The 27,022-nt window shown below is 43.8% G+C and overlaps 1 protein-coding gene and 1 pseudogene across 1 annotated transcript in view; both read left to right on the top strand.

Annotated features, from left to right (window-relative positions):
* Nucleotides 1-464: 464 nt before the first annotated feature.
* Nucleotides 465-582, top strand: LOC124614229 (annotated as a pseudogene).
* A 7,450-nt stretch (nucleotides 583-8,032) lies between these two features.
* Nucleotides 8,033-27,022, top strand: part of LOC124613071 (clavesin-2) — a 258,754-nt gene continuing 239,764 nt past the window's right edge. The window contains exon 1 of the mRNA XM_047141654.1: nucleotides 8,033-8,104. The gene's annotated coding sequence lies outside the window, so the exon portion shown is untranslated. The remainder of the gene's footprint in view (nucleotides 8,105-27,022) is intronic.

Genomic DNA, 27,022 nt, shown 5'->3' on the forward strand with positions numbered 1-27,022 from the left:
CCTCCTTACACGAGGCATCACAACAACGTTTCACTAAGCAACGCTGGTTAACTGCTGTTTGTGTATAAGAAATTGGTTGGAAACTTTCCTCATGTCAGAGCGTTGTAGGTGTCGCCACCGGCGCCAACCTTGTGTGAATGCTCTGAAAAGCTAATCATTTGCATATCACTGCATATTCTTCTTGTCGGTTAAATTTCGCGTCTGTAGCACGTCATCTTGTTGGTGTAGCAATTTTAATGGCCAGTAGTGTAATATAAAATAAAAATATCGGTACTAAATATTGGCACATTGATATCGATATATCGGCGGAAAAGTATCGGTGTATCGGTATCTCGGTATATTATCAACAGTCCTAAATTCTATACTACCATATACAGACAAGCAGTTGTTTAACTTTGTTAACAAAAATCTCGAAAAGTTCTTGATCGAACCAGTTCACATTTTTATTCGATACTGTAATAAGCGCCAACGGCCTTGCCGTAGTGGTAACACCGGTTCCCGTCAGATCACCGAAGTTAAGCGCTGTCGGGCTGGGCTAGCACTTGGATGGGTGACTATCCGGTCTGCCGAGCGCTGTTGGCAAGCGGGGTGCACTCACCCATTGTGAAGCAAAACTGAGGAGCTACTTGATTGAGAAGTAGCGGCTCTGGTCTCGGAAACTGACATACGGCCGGGAGAGCGGTGTGCTGACCACATGCCCCTCCATATCCGCATCCAGTGACGCCTAAGGTTGAGGGTGACACGGCGGCCGGTCGGTACCGTTGGGTCTTCATGGCCTCTTCGGGAGGAGAGAGAGTTTTACTGTAATATACATTCGATTTTACAAAGGCTACATATTTTTAACGTTGGGATATATATATATATATATATATATATATATATATATATATATATATATAATATAAAGAGGCAACTTTGTTAGCAATAATCCAGAAACGTTGTTGACCGATTTACTTGAAGCTTTTACATCATATTTCAACAAACGTTCTGGTGGCGGTAGGCTATGTAAATTTTAATATAGATGATATATAAATATATATTTAAAATTTACACTAATATATGTGTATATTAGGGGAAACGTAGCAAAATCTAAAAACGTTTTGGACCAGTTTATTTCAGACTTTTACTCGAGACATTATTTAACAAACTTTCAGGTAGACAGAAGACATATACTTATGTCTTTAACGACGCTGTACAGTTTTTCTGTTAAAACCAACTGTGAGAAATAAAATGCTGTGCTGTGAAAACAAGCGGTTTCGGTTTCTTTCCTGCAGTCAGTTCCAACTGCGACAGCAGTGCTTGTGTAATAATAAAACGAATATCAGCAAACGTTACTTCATCACATAACAACGGGCTACGAGGCACTATGAGAAACGAGTGACATAAATGGGCAATGGTAAAGAATGTGCTGAGATAAACACAGGGAATTACCAATGAAAGTTTAGTATATGATAAGTTAAAAATAGTAACGGCGAAATTACGTAAGTTTTGACCCCATAGCCTCAGTCAGGTATCTGGCACTACATAAATCCAATAAGTCATAGTATGACCTCAGTTATTGGCAGAACAGACGAAAACATTTTAATTAACGTATGCTGCTAAAACGTACATAAAGCATCAAAAAGACTTGGGTGAGGAAAATCCTGTACACAGGGCAAGCTCTATCTGGAGTACCGCGCCACTTTGCCGCAAACTGCCCCTCTGTTCTTTAAACTAGCCGCTCATCAGATCTCTGCATAATTTTTAAGGTACCTTCTTGAAACCAGTGGATTGCCATGATGTAATTTGTTTGGGCTTCATCGTCCGTTTTGGACTTGGATCTCTACGTCCGGCTAATTTTGATACATTGACGTAGCGCCATTTAGCATTTTATAAGTTTGGTCTGACAACGAATGTTGGTTTCCATTTTCCGTGCTGCTTAGCCCTTGCGACTTAGTTACGTGAGTAACTTTTTTTCTATTTTATATGTCTTCAAATATCTTTAATTTTTTATATTAAAAGGTATTTTCGGATCTGTTACTCCATGATTCATCGTTTTCCAGACACCTCCTAAGAAAGTGGTCTTCCGTGCCACGAAACCGGTTGTGGTCTGATAACAAAAAGGTTAAATATATCAGAAGAGGCTTCTTAAGCCCCAAAGTGAAAGTTGACGGTTCAGTTAATCTCTGTGAACACACAAATCAGAAGAGGCAAGGAACCACTATAAAACTATATGAAATACGTTATTTGGATCCAGGTACATAATAAAGCGGAATGCAAATCTCAGCCAAAAAAAAAAGAGGGAATGTACGTAGCACGGGGCGTGAAGAAGACTGCCACTTCGCTGCAGAGACAAAGCCGTAAAATCACGCTTTTGATACACACAGCTTAGCACTATCTAGTTGAAACACTACCTAAGGTCGAAATGTCTGTAACTGAGAAATCAGGAGCTGTCGCAGCGCATGTATAAGTGTATCCATACAAGCTGTATGAGTTATGCTACCATTTCCAAAAGCCTCAAAGACACGTGCAAGAGTAGCTACAAAAAAAAAAAAAAAAAAAAAAAAAAAAAACATAAGTAACACTACCATTTGCAGCTAAACACATAGTTGTATCTAGCAGATTTCCTTGAAAATAAATTTTTGTAATCAGAGAAAGATTTCATGCTCACTCTGTATAACGCCTCCATAGTTATAACTTAGTTCACGTGAGACATTGTAGGCTCACGTTTTAGTAACAGGTACATGGAACTTTCTTATATCTGTCAGAGCGACGGTGGGTTTGACAAAAATGATGTTGTTGGTGTATGATACCCGTAAGATGCCTAGTAGTGATATGAAGAGGGTTCAAATGGCTCTGAGCACTATGGGACTCAACATCTATGGTCATCAGTCCCCTAGAACTTAGAACTACTTCAGCCTAACTAAACTAAGGACATCACACACATCCATGCCCGAGGCAGGATTCGAACCTGCTACCGTAGTATGAAGAGGGTGACTTTCATAAATAATTGAAATCAAGTGATTTCTTTTTCCCGACCTTATTCTGTATCTTCCTTACAGGATCGAGAAGTTAATCTGTATTCGGGAATGTTAGTGGCACAGGAAGCGAAGGGCTATTTACAGCTTTTACAGAAACCAGACGGCAATTATAAGAGTCGACGAGCATGAAAGAGAAGCAGTGGGTGAGAATGAAGGCAGACAGGATTGTAGCCTGTCCCCGATGTTATTCATTCTGTACATTGAGCAAGCAGTAAAGGGAACAAAAGAAAATTTTGGAGTAGGGAGAAGAAACAAAATCTTTGAGGTTTGCCGACGACATTGTAATTCTGTCTGAGGCAGCAAAAGACTTGCAAGAGCAGTTGAACAGAAGCCACTGTCTTGAAAGGAGGTTTTATGATGAACATCAACATAGGCAAAACAATTATAATGGAATGTAATGGAATTAAATCGGGTGATGCTAAGAGAATTAGATTTGGAAACGAGACACATAAAGTAGCAGATGAGTTTTGTTATTTGGGTAGCAAAATAAATGATGGCAGAAGTAGGGAGGGTATAAAATGTAGACTGGCGATGGCAAGAAAAGCATTTCTGAAGAAGAGATATTTCTTTACATCGATTATAGGTTCGGATGTTAGAAAGTATTCTATGGAGTGTAGCAATGTACAGAAGTGAAACGTGGCTGATAAACAATTTAGACAAAAAGAAAATACACTACTGGTCATTAAAATTGCTATACCACGAAGATGACGTGCTACAAGCGCGAAATTCAACCGACAGGAAGAAGATGCTGTGATATGCAATGATTAGCTTTTCAGAGCATTCACACAAGGTTGGCGCCGATGGCGACAACTACAACGTGCTGACATGAGGAAAGTTCCCAACCAAAGGTCGGATTGTAGCCTATCGCGATTGCGGTTTATCGTATCGCGACATTGCTGCTCGCGTTGGGCCATGGCTGCAGTTACCCTTGACGCTGCATCACACACAGGAGCGCCTGCGATGGTGTACTCAACGACGAACCTGGGTGCACGAATGGCAAAACGTCATTTTTTCGGATGAATCCAGGTTCTGTTTACAGCATCATGATGGTCGCATCCGTGTTTGGCGACATCGCGGTGAACGCACATTGGAAGCGTGTATTCGTCATCGCCATACTGGCGTATCACCCGGCGTGATGGTATTGGTTGCCATTGGTTACGCGTCTCTGTCACCTCTTGTTCGCATTGACGGCACTTTGAACAGTGGACGTTACATTTGAGATGTGTTACGACCCGTGGCTCTACCCTTCATTCGATCCCTGCGAAACCCTACATTTCAGCAGGATAATGCACTACCGCATGTTGTAGGTCCTGTACGGGCCTTTCTGGATACAGAAAATGTTCCACTGCTGCCCTGGCCAGCACATTCTCTAGATCTCTGACCAATTTGAAACGTCTGGTCAATGGTGGCCGAGCAACTGGCTTGTCACAATACGCCAGTCACTACTCTTGATGAACTGTGGTATCGTGTTGAAGCTGCATGGGCAGCTGTACCTGTACACGCCATCCAAGCTCTGTTTGACTCAATGCCCAGGCGTATCAAGGCCGTTATTACGACCAGAGGCGGTTGTTCTGAGTACTGATTCCTCAGGATCTATGCACCCAAATTGCGTGAAAATGTAATCACATGTCAGTTCTAGTATAATATATTTGCCTCCAATGAATACTCGTTTATCATCTGCATTTCTTCTTGGTGTAGCAATTTTAATGGCCAGTAGTGTAAAAGATTTCAAAATGAAGATTGTTGAATATTAGATGGGTCGATCATTTAACTAATGAGGAGGTACTGAATAGAACTGAGGAGAAGAGATATTTGTGGTACAACTTGACCAAAAGAATGGACCGGTTGATGGGGCACCTTCTGAGACATCAAGGGATCACCAATTTAGGATTGGAGAGAAGTGTGGGGCATAAAAATCTTGGCTGGAGACAAGAGATAAATACAGTAAGCAGATTGAGAAAAATACGAGCCAGTCTTCAGACTGAAAACTACGACGACGACGACAACAGAACAACAACAACCACAACAACAACATCAGTGGTAGAGGACATCTGGCTGCCCTTCCTACCGCCAACACCCTTTCCCTCCCCTTCCGCGAGACGGAAATTGTGTACCCATACGAAAATATCAGAACGTTTTCAAAGTGCTTACGAATCGTGCAACCGAGGCCAAATGTGGACACCAGCCTGGTGTTCGCGTTGTCGGATGTGGGAAAACACCTAACAATATCTAGGCTGGTCGGAACATCGATGCTGGCCGTCAACTACCGGGCGGGTTCGATCCGTGGCCGGCGCGCCTTTCCCAGTCCCAGAAGCGAAGTGCTAAATCGCGCGGACATCCGGGCGGATCGGTTAAAGAATATTGATATAGTGTGGAAGCCATAATGTTTGGTGCGTTACGATGTTTAATCGCAAGTCAAGTCCAAAGGATGAACTGGACATAACTTTGTGAAAGTATTTAGAAAAGAATATGTACAAAACTGTAGAATGTGCCAAGCCTTTTATTGTTAGAAAATTAGATAAGAGAAGATTTCAAAACTAAGTTACACATTATTATGACAGGACAAGTAGCTTTTATTGAATGGTGCACTACACTTCAAAGTTTCAGAAAATAATGACATTTTTCACTTTTTAAGTGAACATACCGCCATTTGACTGTATTGTTGTTTCTTTAATTACGACTCAAAGTTTCGGTCTTTTAAACCATTTTCAAGTGATTGAGTTTATGTCACCAATATATATTGCAAGACATCAGGCTCAAAATTGGCCATAAATTAAGAAAAATATTGGCTCCCACGATTTTTTCTTAATTAATGGCCGATTTTGAGCCTGGTGTCCTGCAGTGACATGAGCTCAGTCACTTGAAAATGGCGTGAAAGGCCGAAAGACTGGGTCGTAATTAAAGAAACAACAGTACAGTCAAATGGCGGTGTGTTCATTTAAAAATTATTGTGTGGCTGTTCCTCAGCATCTTCAAAAGCTGTTTACTGTTTTTCAACATAGCTACCAAGTCTCCGTAAAGACTGGTCGGAACGTTCTAGCAATCTTTCAATTTATCGACGATAGAAATCCGTTCCTTGACCACGGAGTCATTCGAGAGCCACTGAGAGAACGTTCTCATTGTTGAAAAATCTCTTTTCCTCAGAAGTTCCTCCTCGATTGCGTGGCTGATGTTCTCTATGGTCGATGTCTCTGGCCTTCCTTCCTGTTTAGCATCAGTCATGTCAGTGCGACCATGGTTAGTTTTTTGACACCATTTTTCTGATGCTGGAAGTGTAGTTGCATTTGGTCCATTTACTGTCATAATTTCACAATGATTCCGCATGCCATTTGGATTTCTTCTACATGTACATCTACATATATACCCTGCAAGCCCCATGACTATCTATATGCCTTCATATGAGCTCAAATTTCTCTTATCTTATTTTCGGGGCCCTTACTCGAAATGTATGATGACGGCAGTAGAACCGTTCTGTAGTCAGTTTCAAATGCCGATTCTCAAAATTTTCTCAAGAATATTCCTGGAAAAGAAAGTCGCCTTCCCTCCAGGGATTCCCATTTGTGTCCCTGAAGCATCACTGAAACACTTACGTGTTGTTCGAACCTACCGGTAACAAATCTAGCAACCCACCTCTGCATTGCTTCGACGTCTTCCTTTAACCCGTCCTGGTGCGATTCCAAAACACATCAACAGTACCCAAGAACAGGTCACACTAGCAAAAAATGGTTCAAATGGCTCTGAGCACTATGGGACTTAACATCTGTGTTCATCAGTCCCCTAGAACTTAGAACTACTTAAACCTAACGAACCTAAGGACATCACACACATTCATGCCCGAGCCAGGATTCGAACCTGCGACCGTAGTAGTCGCGTGGTTGCGGACTGAGCGCCTGAACCGCTAGACCACCGCGGCCGGCTGGTCACACTAGCGCCATATATGCAGTCTCCATTACAGATGAACCACACCTTCCCTGCAATTCTCCCAATAAACCGAAGTCTACCATTCGCCTTCCCTACCTCACGTGCTCGTTCCATCGCTTTGCAACGTTACGCCCAGATATTTAAACTAGCTGACTGTTTCAAGCAGGACATTATCCGAACAGTACGGGTTTGTTTCTCCTACTCATTCACATTAACTTACATTTTTCTACGTTTAGAGTTAGCTGCCATTCATCGTAAGAATAACAATGTCCCACGTACTTCAGCTCCGGAGCGCTTTTCCAGTTGCTGCACCATTTCACTTCCACACAGTGATGCACTTGATATCTGTAGCGCAGTCGAAGTGTGTTTACAGTAAACTCCGGAAAATGTGCTTTCGTCTGACAGTGTGTAACTTACTTTCGGAACTCCTTGCATCAATAACCAGGAGATGCCGGGAAGAGCTAGTAATAACGAAATAAGATGGAAGTAAGGATGGGTCAACATTCTTTCGAAAAGAAGGAAAAGGAACGGAAAGATTACCGTCTAACAACAACCTGGGGATGACGAGGCCATCATGAACGCAACCTCAGATTGTAGAAGTATACTAAAGGAAATGGGTCATATTCCTTTCAAGGGAATATTCCCAGCACTTGTCTTAAGCGATTTAAGGAAATCACTGAAAACCTAACTCTGTATGGCCGGACGGGGATATTAGTCCACTGACTCACCACTGCGATACCTTGCTTGATTCATAAAATAAACAGGATCTCTACTGTAAATGATCATTTTTGATAGCTGGATGTGATCACTCTCAAAACTTGTAAAGGATACCTGTGGTAAACGCCGATAAAAACAAGTGTTATTAGCAATAGGACAAACTACATCGACGAATGTTTTAATTGAAATAGGAACTTGTTTTTGGTTTCTTTGCTCTTAAAATACTGAATTTAAATAATCTTGTACTTAAATTAAGATTTTACGTTCTGTGTGTTTAATTTGTTTGCGCTCCAATCGTCGGAAGTTTTACCAGCGACATAGAGTAAAAATATCGTAATCCTTTACTATTTCAGATCCTAAAATCTAACGCTGTCGCCAGGATCTGTTCAACAGCAGCTGGACTGAGTTGTGCAGTGGTGCTTCCCGAACTTCATTTCGAACAACAGGTAAATCATGCACAAGTATTTGGTTAATCAACATCTCAAGTTTCCATGATAACTGAGAAGTCTTTCAGCAAAAGTTAAATGTAAAGTACCGTTAATGCTGCCCGCCCGGCTAGCCATGCGGTCTAACGCGCTGCTTCCCGAGCGGGAAGGCGTGCCGGTCACCGGCACGAGTCCGCCCGGCGGATCCGTGTCGACGTCCGGTGTGCCGGCCAGCCTGTGGATGGTTTTTAAGGCGGTTTTCCATCTGCCTCGGCGAATGCGGGCTGGTTCCCCTTATTCCGCCTCAGTTACACTATGTCGGCGATTGCTGCCCAAACACTGTCTCCACATATGCGTACACTGTAATTACTCTACCACGCAAACATTTGGGGTTATACTTTTCTGGTATGAGACGTTCCCGGGGAGAGGGGAGGGGGGGGGGGGGGCGGTCATTGGGGGTCGAACCGCACAATAACCCTTCTTTATGCTAGAAGCAGGCGCAAACTAGAAAAGTTATCCCAGTAAACTAGGAAGATGACGTTACTATAGCAAAGTCGTAAATCAAACTTTAAAGTCAGTACCCACCACAATACGTCTCAGTGCGATGCTGTCAGATTAACTGGAGCATTTAAAGGGCAATCGTGGAAATCTTACCAAAGAAACAATTGGACATTCATTACAAGGTATTTCAGTTTGTGTAAAACAGTGTGAAATCACTCGAGCAAACTTGGATTCCACAGGTCATTAATTTCCTGTGTGAATGATTTGTAAATGATTACAGAATAAATCCCTTGTAAAATGAAATTAAATCGTTAAAATATGTAGAGTGACTAAGCAAAAAAGCAGATGTAATAGATTCATTTGTTAAAAAGACTATGTACAATAAAAATTATAGTCAATACTGTTTAAAAACGTAGAAGTGTAATAAATGAAATATTTGTTATGCTATAAAAATTACAGTAATTGGAATAATAGATTAACTCAACATGCATTAATGTGAAATTGGAACTTGACTTCCAATAGTTGGGGTTTCTGAACAGGTGTCTTTCATCCAAGACAAAAGAAATGGTCAGTTATAAAATAAGCATTAGTTTCTACACATGTCTGCGAATCATAACTACCCCAGAAAGTTTTGAGAATTCGAAAAAAAATTTATTGTAGGGATAGTTACTATTTATTTCATTTACCTTGTAGCCTCAAACAGCTTTGTGGGAAGTCATGAATTCAGCTACGAAATCTAAATAATTACTTCAGGCTTAAAAAGATCAGAAGTATGGATACAAATTAAATACGCTACAATAAATGGGAATTAATTACGCTTTAAGACAAGAAGAGCAGCAATGGAGAGAAGAGCAGCAATCGATCGCGAAATCCGTCTTTTTCTTACAGCTTATCTAGATTTCAACTATTAAATAGTCGTGTCCAGTGCATATAACAACAGGTGACATTAGTCCAAAGTGTCTCGTAGTAAACAATATTGATGGTGTAGCGCATACAGGAGTCTAACATGTCAGACGGATTTCGCGAGCGATTGCTGTTCTTTTCTCCATTGCTTATATTCAATGATCACTGCTCACAACGGGATCTTATCGATTCCAATATGATTATGCCTTAAAAATTAAGAATCCGGGCTAGCTACACAGTTTACAGTAAATCGGGTCCACTGGAAATCATAGTTTTGTAGATAAGGCAACAGTCTTAGTACAGATTTTAGATATTTTCGTGTTTTTTAAGCGTCTTTTAATGTCTGTAATGTTTGATAGTGTGATTTACTCATTCCTGTCTCCAAATTCAGAGGTTCTCTTCGCTTAGTGAGTGGAGTGTTTAGAGTGCTCTACTGCGAGTAGAGAAGTTGCAAAATGGAAAAGCTCTCTGGGTTGAGCAACTGCTGGACTCGCTTAAGGGGGTTACGGATTGTTTTCCGCAACCATCCAGACGAACTTCGTGATTGCTTGTCGTCTGCACCTCATAGGAACAATTTCTAAAAAATCAGAGCAGGAAAATGCACCTGACAGAGATCGTATGATTTGTAGACCGATGACGCATACGAAGCTCCTACCTTAAGATTAAGATGACGTTGTGAAATTGGAAAGTGATAGACACACGTCGATTGACAACTCACAAGGCTAGGACTCTGCAAAGAAACTGGGGTAACTCAGGAAAGGATGAAAAATCACAAAGTTCCGAAATATCACGATTGACCAATACAGCAGCATATCTAGCTTGATGTCCACGACTGAGTGACTGTTATAAACCAGAGGTGTACCAGTACGTACTACAAATCAGATACAACACCTTTGTGCTACCTGGTTTCCACTTTCAAGCATGACCGCCAACTAATAATTAGGGAGTCAGCTGTGCTCGTCGCCCTGCCGATACATCTTAATCATCGTCGTCCTCATCAACTCTGGTTGATGGATAAAGTCTCCATGAGAGACAGTCGTTAGTTATAGGCATTCATTTTGTTCATGTTTTCTTATGTATTCTATTACTTGTGCGTCTCGGTGTTACGTCCTGGAATGGAGCAAAGAAGTTCCTTGGTTTACCTGTGATCCACTCCCCTGGCAGCGTAACTATTCACCTCACTTGCCTCTTCATTACGGTCATGTCTGCATCTTCCACAATAGTCTACTCCATTGTTTGTGCTCCTGCTTCTGCTAGTGATTTCCAACCTCCTCCTCTCCAACGGCAGCAGAGCATGCCTCAGTTTTAATGCTGAGTTCCATACCTCACTCCCATAAGTTAAAACTGATGACGGGGATTGACTGTAAGCTTGAGACGTATCGCAAGCTTAGTTTTGAACATCCTACTCGGTTTGCCAAAAGCATTCCAGGCCGTTTTTTACTCTTCTGTTTTCTTCGTTTGCTGCCCACCAAGTCATTTTCTGTAATTGCACTAGACACAGAAACCCACAAACTGTTTCTACAACTTTACTGTCAGTTTGCATTATTTTCTTTTCTGTACGTCGGTTACGTCTGTTTCGTATTAACGTGACTGATTTTCAAGACTGCTTTAAAACTTTCCTTATTGCGTTCCTCCATAGTTCACTGAAGCTTACCTTCACCTAAACTTCATCCTCAATGAGCTTTGCTGTTACTAGAAGCTCATCCTTTGGCTTTCATCTCAACTTGGATGAAAAACGTCTCACAATAGCTACATGAGACCATCTATCTCCCACCCGTCTTTGATTAGTAATCAAAACGCCTTCGGTCCCAGGTTCGAACCCCGTCACCGCTTAGATTTCGAATAAAAATCATCGGCATTGGCGACTAAAGACTTCGGGCTTAAGAAGCCACCCTAATTCTGCCAAGGGCCTTGTCAAAGAGGGCGGAAGAGCGGACTGAGGTTCAAGGCACTCTCTTGTCCTTGGGGTGGGAAACTGTCCCTAAAGACAAAAGAATCAGCAATGATCAACGGCCTGATGATACAGAAGGCAATGGAAACCACTGCATTAAAGACACATAACGTGTATCCACTAGACATGTGGCCTGTAATTGAAAAAGTGTCATGATGATCCCTCCACTGGGATTCGGATCTTCGGGAGGGGACTGCCAAAAGAATGGTGGTCATGAGGAAAAAAGTGAATAACCAACGAAAAGGATAGCGTTCTACGAGTCGGTGAGTGGAATGTGAGAAGTTTTAACGTGGTAGGGAATCTAGAAAATTTGAAAGGGAAATGGAAAGACTCAATCTAGATATAGTAGGGGTCAGTGAAGTGAAATGGTAAGAAGACAAGGACTTCTGATCAGATGAGTATAGGGTGATATCAACAGCAGCAGAAGATGGTATAAAGGGAGTAGGATTCGTTATGAATAGGAAGCTAGGGCTGACAGTGTGTTACTGCGAACAGTTCAGTAATAGGGTTGTTCTCATCAGAATTGACAGCAAATAAACACCGACAACGACAGTTTAGGTATACATGTCGACGTCGCAAGCAGAAGATGAAGAGATAGAGAAAGTATATAGCGATATTGATCGGGTAATTCAGCACTTAGAGCGAGATGAAAATCTAATAATCATCGGGGATTGGAATGATGTAGGGCAAGGAGTAGAAGAAAAGGTTACTGGAGAATATGGGCTTGGGACAAGGAATGACAGAGAGGAAAGGATAACTGAGTTCTGTAATAAATTTCAGCTAGTAATAGCGAATACTCTGTTCAACAACACAAGAGGAGGCGGTATACTTGGAAAAGACCGGCTAATACGGGAAGATTTCAGCTAGATTATATACATCATGGTCAGACACAGATTCCGAAATCAGAGACTGTATTGTAAGGTTTATTCAGTAGCAGATACACACTCAGATCGCAATGTAATAGTGATGGAGAGTAGGCTGGCGTTCGGGAGATTAGTAAAAAGAATCACTACGCAAATAATTGGGATTTGGAGGCACTTAGGAATGACGAAATACGTTTGAATTTCTCTAAGGCTACAGTTACTGCCACAAGAAAGAGCTCAGTAGGCAGAACAGTTAAAGAGGAATGGACATATCTAAAAAGGACAATCACACAAGTTTGAAAGAAAAACGCAGGTACAAATACGGTAACAGCGAAGAAACCATGGGTTACAGAAGAAATACTTCAGCTGATTGATGAAAGAAGGAAGTACAAAAATGTACAGGGAAATTCAGGAATATAAAAATCCAGTGGCTGAGGAATGAAATAAATAGGAAGTGCAGGGAAGCTAAGACGAAATGGCTGCATGAACCATTTGAAGAAATCGAAAAAGAAATGATAGTCTCAGTATATAGGAAAGCCAAAGCAGCCTTCGGTGAAATTAAAAGCAAGGGTGATAACATTAAGAGAGCAATGGGTATTCCAGTATTAAATACAGAGGAGAGATTGGATGGGTGGAAGGCCTCTATTAGGGAGAAGACTTGTCTGGTGGTAAAAGAAGCAACGGGAGTCGATATGGAAGATATAGGTGATCCAGTATTAGAATCTGATTTTGAAAGAGCTTTGGAGGATCAAATAAGGCAGGAGAGATAGATAATATTCCATCAGGATTTCTAAAATCATTAGGAGAAGTGGCAACGAAACGACTCTTCACGTTGGTGTGTAGAACACATGAGTCTGGCGACATAGCATCTGACATTTGCAAAAAAAAGTCATCCACATAATTCCCAAGATCGCAAGAGCCAACAGCCAGCTTAACAGCGCATCAGTCGGCAAGACTCAGCGGAGCAGCGCCTCTGAGGAAGTCCAGCGCAGTCCTGGACGAAACGTAAGGAGAAGAAAAGTTCTTGAACCACGACCTCACATCCCGGAAAGTATATAAAAAAAATGGCTCTGAGCACTATGGGACTCAACTGCTGAGGTCATTAGTCCCCTAGAACTTAGAACTAGTTAAACCTAACTAACCTAAGGACATCACACACATCCATGCCCGAGGCAGGATTCGAACCTGCGACCGTAGCGGTCTCGCGGTTCCAGACTGCAGCGCCAGAACCGCGCGGCCACTTCGGCCGGCGGAAAGTATATCAACAGCTTTAACAGCGCATGCACCTAATATACAGAAGAATGGGAAAGAAAACTGAGGATGTATTGGATGACGATCAATTTGACTTCTGGAAAGCTGAAGAGACCATACAGGCAGTTCTGACATTCCAGTCGATAACGGAAGCAAGACTAATGAAAAATCAACACACTTTAACAGATTTGTCGAAATAGGGAGCGATGAGTATGTACGAGTACATGTTGTATGTACTCCCGCCAAGAGGGAATAATGAGTGGAAGACCAAAAACGAAGTGCTCGTATTAAAAAAAGTGTAAGACAGGGATGTAGTCTTTCGTCTCTACTGTTCAGTCTCTTCATCGAAGAAGCAATGACGGAAACAAAAGAAAGGTCGAGAGTGGGATTAATAGTCAAGGTGAAAGGATAGCAATGATGAGATTCGCTGATGCTCTCTTGAGTGAAAGCGAAGAAGAACTACAAGATTGTTGAATTTAATGAACAGTTCAATGATTAAAGAATGTGCATTGAGAGTAAATCGAAGAAAGACTTATGTAAGGAAATGTAGCAGAAATAAGAACAGCGAGAAACTTTACATCAGGACTGATGGTCAAGAAGTAGATGAAGTTAAGGAATTCTGCTATCTAGGCAGCAAAATAACAATTGACGGATGGAGCAAGGAGGACATCAAAAGAAGACCAGCACTGGCATAAATGGAATTTCTGGCCAAGAAAAGTCTGATAGTATCAACCATAGGCCTTAAACTGAGGAAAAAATTTCTCAGAATGTACGTTTGGATCACTGCATTGTATAGTAGCGAGACATGGACAGTGGGTAAACCGTGAAAAGAAGAGACTCGAAGTATTTGAGATGTGGCGGTACAGAAGAATGTTGAAAAATTAAGTGGACTGATAAGGTAATGAATGAGGAGGTTCTGCACAGAATCGGAGAGGGAAGAAATTGTGGAAAACACTGAGGGGAAGGAGATACAGGACGATAGGAAATCTGCTAATACATCAGGGAATAATTTTCATAGTACTAGAGTGAGCTGTAGAGGGTAAAAACTATAGAGGAGGACAGAGATTAAAATGCATCCAGCAAATAATTGACGACGTAGGTTGCAAGTAATAGTCTGAGATGAAAAGGTTTGCACAGGAGAGGAATTCGTGGCGAGACGCGTCAAAGCTGTCAGAAGACTGATGACTCAGGACAAAAATTCCCACATTCCCGAACAATGGAACACCAGGCACCTTTACTAATCGCAACTAATATGGAACAGTCTCATGTGATTCTGAGCTATCGCGAGTTTCGATTTACAAAAATGAAAAATAAATCTTAGCTGGGACAATAATGCCAACAACAACTATCTTGATCACCGTAAGCGCAACGAGTAATTGTGGAGGCTGGTCGCGGCAGTGAAGCAGCAATAACGTGACAGGAAAGATGATTATATCAAAAGTTGTTCGACGGAGGTGAAGGGCGAAACTTTCTACTCACCACCTTCACCTTCATTTACATCGCTATCGCCACAAAAACAGTTGCAGAAGCTAACAAGGTGAGACAGCGACTTCGAATGAAGCGAAAGAAAGACAGGGCAGGACCGTGTCAGAGAAATAAGACGGAAGCGTCAGCTGTTACATTTAACTTTTGCGTAAATTGGTTCACTGATCAGCATGCAGTGTTAACGAAGAAGGCGCGAAAATATTCATCGAATGGATTCAAAACGTTGCAGCTGGTCTCTGACTATTTCATTTCGCAGGAGGAAATTGTAGGTCTCAGAACGTTTATGTAAAATCGTGAACCAACCGCTCTCAAGCAAAATGGGACGCAGCCCTTAACTGAGGCGAGGGTCTTGTACCAGCCCCGCAGAAAAGTCTGTGATTAATGACTTTCACGGGCCTCTCACAACTATGAGTGAAAACCTGAGACTCGCTACCCCGATCTAAATTTATGTATGGAGGCAAATGACAGTAGAAGTCCCAATACATGGTGAGCTAGTTAGCTTATGAATATTTAGATTTGAGTTTAATGTGTCACTGGAAGCAACGTCATTAGAGACAGAGGACTGTTCGAAATAGACAGGTGCGGAAAAGAAATTCGCCGTGCCCTTTTAAATCAAAGTACTGCACTGTTATTTAAAGCGGCTTAGGAAACTTCAGGAAGTTTAGTGCCGGATGACCAGGCAGGGAACTGAATCTGAGTGGTCCCAGTTGCGACTCCGGTGTCTTATCATTGCCCCCAGTTGATCGTTACCTAGGCATTTTCATCCCTTCCGTACGTAACCTGGAAGAATTGAATTCCACCTCTGCAGAATGCTCAAAAGGAGGAAATAATTACAGGAGCACGATGATTTTCTGCGTAGTGGATTAAGGTACATTGTGAGTATAAAGTACTACACAACCGTAAAAAATGCAATACACACACGGATTGTGTTCAGTGGCATCAGGGTTGATTCTCCTGTCACGGGCGTAATAGAGTAGTGGCCATCGGGGGCCTGTCTGTCCACGCTCTTTTTTGAATCTGCAGGCAGTTACTGTGCTCAGTATAGAGATGAAAAATGTTTGCAACACTCATTCTAGGGTTCAACTATGCCTCACCGCCGAGTACATACCCCTGCTGAACAGTTTCACCCATTTGAACGGGTCTCATTGTGGGCCAACAGGAATGAACGTATCGACGGAGCGATGTTCGGTTTGTGGGGCGTTCAACTGCACGGTCATCAGCGCCCATACAAAGTCCCGTTTTTTACGCAGTCCAATTTTTACACAATCCAATCTAGGCACTGTCAAGAATTATGATGATTATGACGATGATGAGGAGGAGGACACCACAAACACCCAGCCCCAGGGGACAGAAAATCCCCAACCCGGCCGGGAATCGAAAGCGAGACCCTGTGATCCTGAGGTGGCAACGCTAGCCACTAGATCACGAGCTGCGGACGTTTCGACAGATCGCTGCACATGCTAGACACAATGCATCGGTGCTGTGTCGCTGTTTTTAGCTGTCGTCTGTGGAACATTCCCACATCCGTAGACCAGGTTCTGGTCGCCCACGCATTTTGCCAGCACCGGTGGTCGACCGAATATGATCCAAGGCCAAAATCCGGTCTCATGTTGCACCTGCTGAGTCACTAGGAACCGTTGAGAATCGTCTGCTTACAGCAGAACTAAGGTCACGTGTGCCTCTGACCAGACTATCACTGACATCACGAAACTACCAACGATGGCTACTATGGTGAAAGAGTCGACGGGAGAGTGGAATGACGCACTGCTGTCGTCAGAATGAGAGTGGGAGCAGTCTGTTGCGACATATACGTGTATAGAGTAGACCTGGTGAGCTGCCGGAGTGCCTCAAATGGTTCAAATGACTCTAGGCACTATGGGACTTAACATTTTAGGTCATCAGTCCCCTAGACTTAAAACTACTTAAACCTAACTAACCTAAGGACATCACACACATCCATCCCAGAGGCAGGATTCGAACCTGCGACCGCAGCAGCAGCGCGGTGCCGGACTCAAGCGCCTAGAACCACTCGGCCACAGCGGCCAGCTGCCGGAGTGCATTCGCTCACGGCGTACCCTAGGCTTCATGATCTGAGGGGCCACCAGTTACAATTAGTGGTCGCATCTGGTGTTTCTACGGGGTGAAGTAACCAGTGACTGCACAGGCTGTTATCCCCGTGCTACTGCCATTCACTCGACAGGAGGGTGATGTGCTTTTTTAGCACGACAGTGCACGTCCACATGCGGCGTCACCTGCTCTTCGTAGTATAAAACTGACCTGGGCAGCTAGAACACCAGATCTCTCGCCAATTGAACAAGTGTGGAATGTGATGAATCGGGAAATTTCTCGTTCTTCAGGGACTGCCAAAATCACTGCCGGATTGCAACAAAAGGTGCAAGATTCTTGGGTTAGCCTGTTGCCGGATGCCACTCGGAACCTTTACTGTCACATGCATGCGAGAGAAGACGCCTGCATTGTCGACGGAGGGGGTGGGGCCGGGGAAGATGGGAGGTGTGCACTCTGTATTAATGCGATTGTACGGACATGCTTTACTGCGACATTTTTGTTTCATTTGGTCTGAATTATTTGTCTTATAATCATGAGGTGATGAACTGTCACCTCACCTGTCAATAAAATGACTTTGTCCTTGAGGGTGTTACATTTCTTTTTCCCGGCATTGAATCCTAGGAAGGATTCGTAGCAGCCAGTCACTGTACCAGTTTTCACATTTCTTTTATTACCTTTTAAAGGATTTGGAAGTTTTCTTAAATATCTCCAGTAGGTTAACATTTAGATTGGCTCTACATAGAGTAAAGGAAAGAAAGAAAGATTATAATTCCTGTCGACGACGATGACGTTAGAGATGGAGTACAAGCAGGGGTTGGGAAGGGATGAGAAAGCAAATCGCCTGTGTCCTTTCAAAGGGACCATTCCGGCATTCATCTTAAGCGATCGAGGAAAACATCGAAAAACATAAATGTGGATGGCCGATTTCAACGGCTGTCCTCCAGAATACGAACCCACCGTCTTACCACAGCGCGACGACGCTCATTTGCGTAAAATAAATATGGTCTGTGAGGCAGAAGTGCACCTTCGGATGTGATAACACTCGAAACCGATAAAGCAGAACAAAATAAACTAGAAAATCTAAACAGAGTCTGTTCGTTGCAATTTGTTCCTGATTAAAATATTGGAGTATTTTATTTATTCGTACTGGAGCAACAAATCTTATATTCCCTAAAGGCGTTCGATACTATACTTACTGTCGAATGATTATTAAAATATGGTCACATAGATTACCTTGTGATTGGTTCGAAAAATTTACCACTAAACCCGGTACGTAGCACCAGCACTTAATTGTAAATAATGGAAAAAAGGCTCTGTGCACTATAGGACTTAACGTCTGAGGTCATCAGTGTGTTCAAATTTGTGTGAAATCTTATGGGACTTAACTGCTAAGGTAATCAGTCCCTAAGCTTACACACTAATTAACCTAAATCATCCTAAGGACAAACACACACACCCATGCCCGAGGGAGGACTCAAACCTCCGCCGGGATCAGCCGCACAGTCCATGATTGCAGCGCCTCAGACCTCTCGGCTAATCCCGCGCGGCGAGGTCATCAGTCCCCTGGAACTTAGAACTACTTAAACCTAACTAACCTAAGGACATCACACATCTATGCCCGAGGCAGGATTCGAACCGGCGATCGTAGCAGTCGCACGGTTCCAGACTGTAGCGCCTAGAACCACCCGGCCACCCCGGCCGGCGGTAAATAATTAACAGGAGTGAAAGTAACACCGGTTGAGAATCTCGGTTAACCAAATAGAACCGGTAATCTTCTCAATATCTTCTTCCTCTTCCTCTTTTGGCTCTCCGTCTTCACTCGACGCGATAGGTACACCAGTACAGCTTGCTCAGGGTGGAACCCCGCTGTCTTTAAGTCTAATGGAGGGTATCGAACCAATGTTTTCTCGGCCTCCCAGTAGATCGCTCATCTTCGACTTTCAACAAAAAAACTCGCGTTTTGGTATTGGATGTTCATCTGCTCGAAGTACATGACCATATTACTGTAAGAAAATTTGCCTATCATCTCAACGATAGGTCCAACTCCGTAAGGGCTGTGTATTTCGTCATTGGTCACATGATCATGAAATGTGAAATCAGAGCTCCACCGAAGCACTTTGGTTTCCATTACAGCAAGTGGTTGCTCTGTTTCTTTTGTTGCGGGCCAGCATTCTGCACCGCCCAAGGCAAGTGGTCGGATTGCAGCCGGTGCATTTCTCAGCATACGAAAATGATTTATCAGATGGGGTCAACAACACTATTAGATTATTCGCCGAAATTGCTGTTATCTATTCTAAGTAACGTCGTTTGATGACAGTAAGGTAATGCAGACTGCTTTTTTTAAACGTGGATAAGTGGAAGATAATACAACAAGATAAATAAGCAGATATTACTTGATTAGAAGATACGTAGAGTATTTTTTTGAGCCAGTCACATCGTTTAAATACCTAGAGGTAATTCTATGAAATGAGGTGAACATTTGAAATATTTGGCAGGAGCGTGAAAGAAAAACTTTGATTCTGGGAAAGTTTAATGTATCTGTAGATAAAATCGCAAAAAAAGATAAGGTGATAAAACATGATGACTACCTCACGCATTTTCACATTGTAATAAATTCTGAAGATGACTTATGCACATTAGGAGTGCAAAAAACGGTTCCTTCTCTGTCATCTAATAACACATACATGAAGCAGCCGAAGAACACCAATGTTTCAGGAAGAAGTATTTACTTAGCATATGACTAGTATCACATCACATAAGAAAACTTTTTACTTTAACAATAAGTATAAACACCTTTAAAACAAAGTAAAAATCGTAATCAAATGTAGAGTTTATACATAGCACAGAAGATCACAGACATACATCATGTCTTCGTTGTTATCAGGAACTCCCCCTAATAACAAGAAAGCAAACGTTTTGGGCACACACAGACGATATGCTGAACATGTTGTTCTGTGCCACAGTCGCAGCTGGGCAATGTTGTTAATCCAAATTTGTACACCGAGTCAGTATCTCTTCCTCTGTTGGTCCATATGCTGTTGAGCGCAGAAGAAATCTTATGGTGCTCTTTAAAACCTGGTTGCTTGGATGAGATGCTGAGCATCTTAAGCTGTCCTGGGGTATCATTGCTCTGCCACATTTCTACCCATCGATCTGTTATTGTTACTCCATTGTCCACCAAAAATGTTGCACTTGAAGAGGCGGATTACGAGAGCAGAGTCTGTTTTTATTGAAGCAGGAATGTCCTCATGCACAGGGGTATAAGGATCACTAGCTCTATTTGTAAACTTCCGCTTTCATTCTCACCGCAAAAATGGGGGTGCTATATGGCTGAGAACAGGCAACCAGGAGGCTGGAGTTTGTTCCTGTGATGATGCGCATACTCTGGTTGAGCTACGCGACCATGAGTTTGGAGTATGGGCTGTTGATCCAGACTGCAGCACTATATTCTGCCACAAGATACACCAGTCCAAGAGTAGAACTTCTTAGTGCTGGAGCTGATGAACGCCATGTCGTACTACAAATTTTCTGCAGGAAGTTACTCCTTGTCTTCATCTCAGCAGCTGCTTCCAGCAAGTCATCTTTAAAGCTGAGCTTCCTGTCAAGAGTGACAGCTAGGAAACGTGGAATTTGTTATGACTCAGTTGTTTCTCTTCGAAATACACCTATATTGCCTTGTTTACGACCTTGTGGTGGTGGAAACAGGTAACTTCTGTTTGGGCAGCACTTGGCTGCAATATCCAGAATTTGATGTCTTCAGTCAAGACAGACGTAGCGCCCAGGCCGTCGTGGCTTTGCAACACGAGCCCAAAGATCAGCGTACCAATTCAGTTCCTTGCTGACCAGTCTAGTGTGGCAGTTAAAGATAGTAAAACGAGAGCCGAAGTTTTAAATTTCACGTTCAAGAAATCGTTCACGCAGGAGAATCGTACAAACATACCGTCATTTGACCGTGGGACAGACACTCATATGGACGACATGGTAATAAGCACACCTGGCGTAGAGAAACAACTGAAAGATTTTAAAGCAAATAAATCACCAGGTCCGGATAAAATCCCAACCCCATTTTGCAAAGCGTACTCTATGGCATTGGGCCCCATACCTAGCCTGCATTTATAATGTATCTCTCGCCTAGCACAGAGTTCCAAGTGGCTGGAAAAAAGTTCAGGCGACTCCAGTATATAAGAAGGGCAAAAGAAAGGGCCCGCAAAATTACAGACCGCTATCCGTAACTTCGGTTTGCTGCAAAATCCTTGAAAATATTCTCAGTTCGAATACATTAAACTTTCTTGAGAAAGAGAATCTTATGTCCACTAATCAGTGTGGCTTTAGAAAGCATTGACCGAGCGAGGTGGCGCAGTGGCTAGCACACTGGACTCGCATTCGGGAGGACGACGGTTCAATCCCGTCTCCGGCCATCCTGATTTAGGTTTCCCATGATTTCCCTAAATCGCTTCAGGCAAATGCCGGGATGGTTCCTTTGAAAGGGCACGGCCGATTTCCTTCCCGATCCTTCCCTCACCCGAGCTTGCGCTCCGTCTCTATGACCTCGTTGTCGACGGGACGTTAAACACTAATCTCCTCCTCCTTTAGAAAGCATCGTTCGTGCTAAACTCAGTTTTCCCTTTTCTCACGTGATATACTGCGAGCTGTGGATGAAGGGCAACATACAGATTCTGTGGTGTCACTGCCAGACACCACACTTGCTAGGTGGTAGCCTTTAAATCGGCCGCGGTCCGTTAGTATACGTCAGACCCGCGTGTCGCCACTATCAGTGATTGCAGACCGAGCGCCGCCACACGGCAGGTCTAGAGAGACGTCCTAGCACTCGCCCCGGTTGTACAGCCGACTTTGCTAGCGATGGTTCACTAACTACATACGCTCTCATTTTCAGAGACGACAGTTTAGCATAGCCTTCAGCTACGTCATTTGCTACGACCTAGCAAGGCGCCATATTCAGTTACTGTTTCTGAACAGATAATATTGTGAATTATGTACCGTCAAGAGCGACGTTCATCATTAATGGATTAAAGTTAAGTATGAAACTAATTACGTCCGCTTTCTGAATTCTCATCCCTTGTCATGTTCCAGACCTCACGTCAGTATAGTTCTTCCCTCCTCGCGCCAGCCTGCGTGAGCTAAAACGCGTGCATTTCGGCCTCCTCTAGTAACACGGTGTTGGCTCTTCTGCAAACACAACATATTCCACGTTTCCAGATTTCCGGAATGCATTTGACTCGGTGTCTCGTTGCAGGCTGTTAACGAAGGAACGAGAATATGGGATAAGTTCACAAATATGTGGGTGGGTCGAAGATTCTTAAATAATACACTCCTGGAAATTGAAATAAGAACACCGTCAATTCATTGTCCCAGGAAGGGGAAACTTTATTGACACATTCCTGGGGTCAGATACAGCACATGATCACACTGACAGAACCACAGGCACATAGACACAGGCAACAGAGCATGCACAATGTCGGCACTAGTACAGTGTATATCCACCTTTCGCAGCAATGCTGGCTGCTATTCTCCCATGGAGACGATCGTAGAGATGCTGGATGTAATCCTGTGGAACGGCTTGCCATGCCATTTCCACCTGGCGCCTCAGTTGGACCAGCGTTCGTGCTGGACGTGAAGACCGCGTGAGACGACGCTTCATCCAGTCCCAATCATGCTCAATGGGGGACAGATCCGGAGATCTTGCTGGCCAGGGTAGTTGACTTACACCTTCTAGAGCACGTTGGGTGGCACGGGATACATGCGGACGTGCATTGTCCTGTTGGAACAGCAAGTTCCCTTGCCGGTCTAGGAATGGTAGAACGATGGGTTCGATGACGGTTTGGATGTACCGTGCACTATTCAGTGTCCCCTCGACGATCACCAGTGGTGTACGGCCAGTGTAGGAGATCGCTCCCCACACCATGATGCCGGGTGTTCGCCCTGTGTGCCTCGGTCGTATGCAGTCCTGATTGTGGCGCTCACCTGCACGGCGCCAAACACGCATACGACCATCATTGGCACCAAGGCAGAAGCGACTCTCATCGCTGAAGACGACACGTCTCCATTCGTCCCTCCATTCACGCCTGTCGCGACACCACTGGAGGCGGGCTGCACGATGTTGGGGCGTGAGCGGAAGACGGCCTAGCGGTGTGCGGGACCGTAGCCCAGCTTCATGGAGACGGTTGCGAATGGTCCTCGCCGATACCCCAGGAGCAACAGTGTCCCTAATTTGCTGGGAAGTGGCGGTGCGGTCCCCTACGGCACTGCGTAGGATCCTACGGTCTTGGCGTGCTTCCGTGCGTCGCTGCGGTCCGGTCCCAGGTCGACGGGCACGTGCACCTTCCGCCGACCACTGGCGACAACATCGATGTACTGTGGAGACCTCACGCCCCACGTGTTGAGCAATTCGGCGGTACGTCCACCCGGCCTCCCGCATGCCCACTATACGCCCTCGCTCAAAGTCCGTCAACTGCACATACGGTTCACGTCCACGCTGTCGCGGCGTGCTACCAGTGTTAAAGACTGCGATGGAGCTCCGTATGCCACGGCAAACTGGCTGACACTGACGGCGGCGGTGCACAAATGCTGCGCAGCTAGCGCCATTCGACGGCCAACACCGCGGTTCCTGGTGTGTCCGCTGTGCCGTGTGTGTGATCATTGCTCGTACAGCCCTCTCGCAGTGTCCGGAGCAAGTATGGTGGGTCTGACACACCGGTGTCAATGTGTTCTTTTTTCCATTTCCAGGAGTGTAGAACTGAGTAGGTTGTCCTCGACGCTTACAGCAAAACGCCATACAAAATCGCCACAGGGCATATTGAAATATAATACTATATCATATGTGGCGCTACATAATGTTATACTTGCTAATTCGAGCGCAGAAAAGTCCGCTGGAGATCGTACGATCTATGCCACATGGTTTGCAATCACTTTGGCCGACGCCGGTCTCTATCAACCAGCAGTTGACAGATGGCGTTGAAATTGTTCTTAAATTGATAGACACACACGATCACTTTTACATACTTGTTTTTGCAAGAGTTTTCTATTACTGGGTGGTTAGAAAATGAACGAAATTGTCTCTTATTTTCTGTCAGACTGATGCTCTTAGCAGACAGACGGAATACGGCTACAAAAGAAAGGAAAAGAATGGATTTGATATCGCAGCTTTGCGTTCGCACTGCTTGATGTTGACTACTAGACCACGAGTAGGTTATTCACAAGAACAGCTCAAATGGAAGTCAACACTTCTCGTACCCTGTGCTTGTGTACCCCATTACGACAAAAACATGATACTACCACATGATAAATTCGATGATAAATTCGGTGGTTGGTTGGACTGAGGCTATTGTTAAGAGTGCCCCAGGGAGGAATGATAGAATCGCTGTTGTTCTCTGTATACATATATGGTTTGACAGGGTGGGCAGCAATCTGCGGTTGTTTGCTGATGATGCTGTGGTGTACGGGAAGGTGGTGAAGTTGGGAAACTTTAGAAAGATGGAAGACGACTTAGACAAAATTTCTAGTTGGTGTAATGAAAGGCAGCTAGCTCTAAATGTGGAAAAATGTAAGTTAATGAGGGTAAGTAGGAATACGAAACCTATAATGTTCGAATACAGTATTAGTAGTGCCTTGTTTGACACAGTCGAGTCGTTTAAATATCTGGGCGTAACGTTGCAAAGCCATATGAAATGAAACAGGCACGTGAGAACTGTGGCATGGAAGGCGAGTTATTGGGAGAATTATAGGAAAGAGGGATTCACCTGTAAAGGAGACCGCGTATAGGACGTTGGTGCGACTTATTCTTGAATACTGCTCTAGTATTTGGGATCCATACCAGATCGGAAGACATCGAAGTGACTCAGAGGCGAGGTGCTAGATTTGTTACCGGTTGGTTCGGACAACACGTAAGTGGTACGGAGATGCTTCGGGAACTAAGGTTCGGAATCCCTGGACGGAAGATGACGTTATTTTCGAGGAACACTATTGAGAAAATTTAGAGGACCGGCATTTGAAGCTGACTGCCACAGGATTCTACTGCCGACAACATACATTGAGCATGAGGACCACGAAGATAAGATACAAGAATGTATGGCTCATACGGAGGCATATAGACAATCGTTTTTCTGTCGCTCTATTTGCGAGTGGAACAGGAAAGGAAATGATTAGTAGCGGAACAGGGTACCCTCCGCCACGCACCGCACGGTGGCTTGTGTAATATTTATGTAGCTGTAGATATCCAAGAGATTCTCTGTTATATCTCAAAGCATTATTCAAGCACGATTTTAAATTAAATGTTACATAAAAATTATCCAGATAGGATAGAATCGAAAGGCTGTACCAGTGCCGCATAGTTTGAATGTCGTTATTAATGAATTGTACTTCATTATCACTTCACATTCACAACACAAGTTTATGTAGCAAAGTTATAACAAGCACGCACAGTACATTCCCTGCGAAGAGGAAGATTAAGCCTAAAATCGTTGCGTCTGTGAAACTGATAAGATGTATTTGATGACTAATAAGCGTACGTGAGCCAGATTCATTAAATCGACTTGTATCGATTAAAGTAGCGCGGTGTAGACGCGTTCGTTTGTTACTAAACAGAAATTCGACGACAGAATGTGGAAACTTTTTTTCCAGTTCGAAAATGTACACAGCTCACTCCATTAGAAAGTCATTTTCAACATACGTCTCAGGAGCAGAGTTTTTACCACAAAGGAGTGGAAACCTACGACAAGCTAGCATTTACCTGGAGGAGACATGGGTATTAAACAAGAAAGCTGTAAAACTATTTTTAATCTATCAGTAAATAATATTTTACGTAAATGTACAACTTAACAGGTCACTGACTATGCTCAGATACATATACTGATACTACGGCAACGCAACTTATTTACTCCTAACATGGACGTTGTAATTAACGTTGTATTATCTGCATCAGAGTTCTCAGCAGGTTACGTACAGCTACTGCCACGCTACAGTAGTTGTGAATTTTTGAAAATATGATGTAACTTTAAGGAATTAGGTGATACACAGGTCAATCACAGGACATTTTAAGAGCCTCTAACAACTTCCGCACAATTCCCACTCCGCGACGGTACACACAGATGTGGTGAGGGATACTTCACTTGCATTTCGGAACGAATGAGCTCTTTTCTTTCCTTGTATCAGGAGGAGATGGGATCCTCCAATTACCAACCTTTAGGCAGCCTCCCAACAAGCCTTCTGCTACTCTTTCACGCCAAAATCCATATGCGTGGTCAACTGCAGTTATGTTGATGAACCTATCTCGGTACCTGGGGACGGCTCATGGCTGAGACTACACTTGCGACCATGTAACTGAATGGTCAGCGTGACGGACTGCCGTCCTAAGGGACCCGGGTTCGATTCCCGGCTGGGTAGGGGATTTTCTCCGCTCAGGGACTGGGTGTTGTGTTGTCTTCATCATCATTCCATCCCCATCCGGCGCGCAGGTCGCCCAATGTGACGTCGAATGTAATAAGACCTGCACCGAGGCGGCCGGACCTGCCCCGTAAGGGGCCTCCCGGCCAATGACGCCAAACGCTCGTTTCCATTTCTGGAAAGACACGTAGACGATGTTACCAATACTTTCGGGTCTTACCACTTTTGCTGAGTGCTTCCCTAAGTCTCTCTCCAAACACTTCCTGCTTGAGATTAGCTGCCTCATCTTAACTCTGAGTATAAGACTACTTTCTCTTCGCAACTGTTAATTACATTCAAGCACATGTCTTCCGCTTGCCTACGACAAAGTGGTGGCGTGGTGTGGCCACTAGCAAGAATGCAAGAGGGAGCGAGTCATTGTGTCAGTCACCAGTTACTACTACGAGTGTACTACTTCACCGTCATCGGTACTTTGCAACCCACCTTGTGGGGTGTGGCGGAGGGTATATAGTGCACCAG

Source organism: Schistocerca americana, chromosome 4 (genome assembly GCF_021461395.2).
Source record: "Schistocerca americana isolate TAMUIC-IGC-003095 chromosome 4, iqSchAmer2.1, whole genome shotgun sequence".
Lineage (NCBI taxonomy): Eukaryota > Metazoa > Arthropoda > Insecta > Orthoptera > Acrididae > Schistocerca > Schistocerca americana.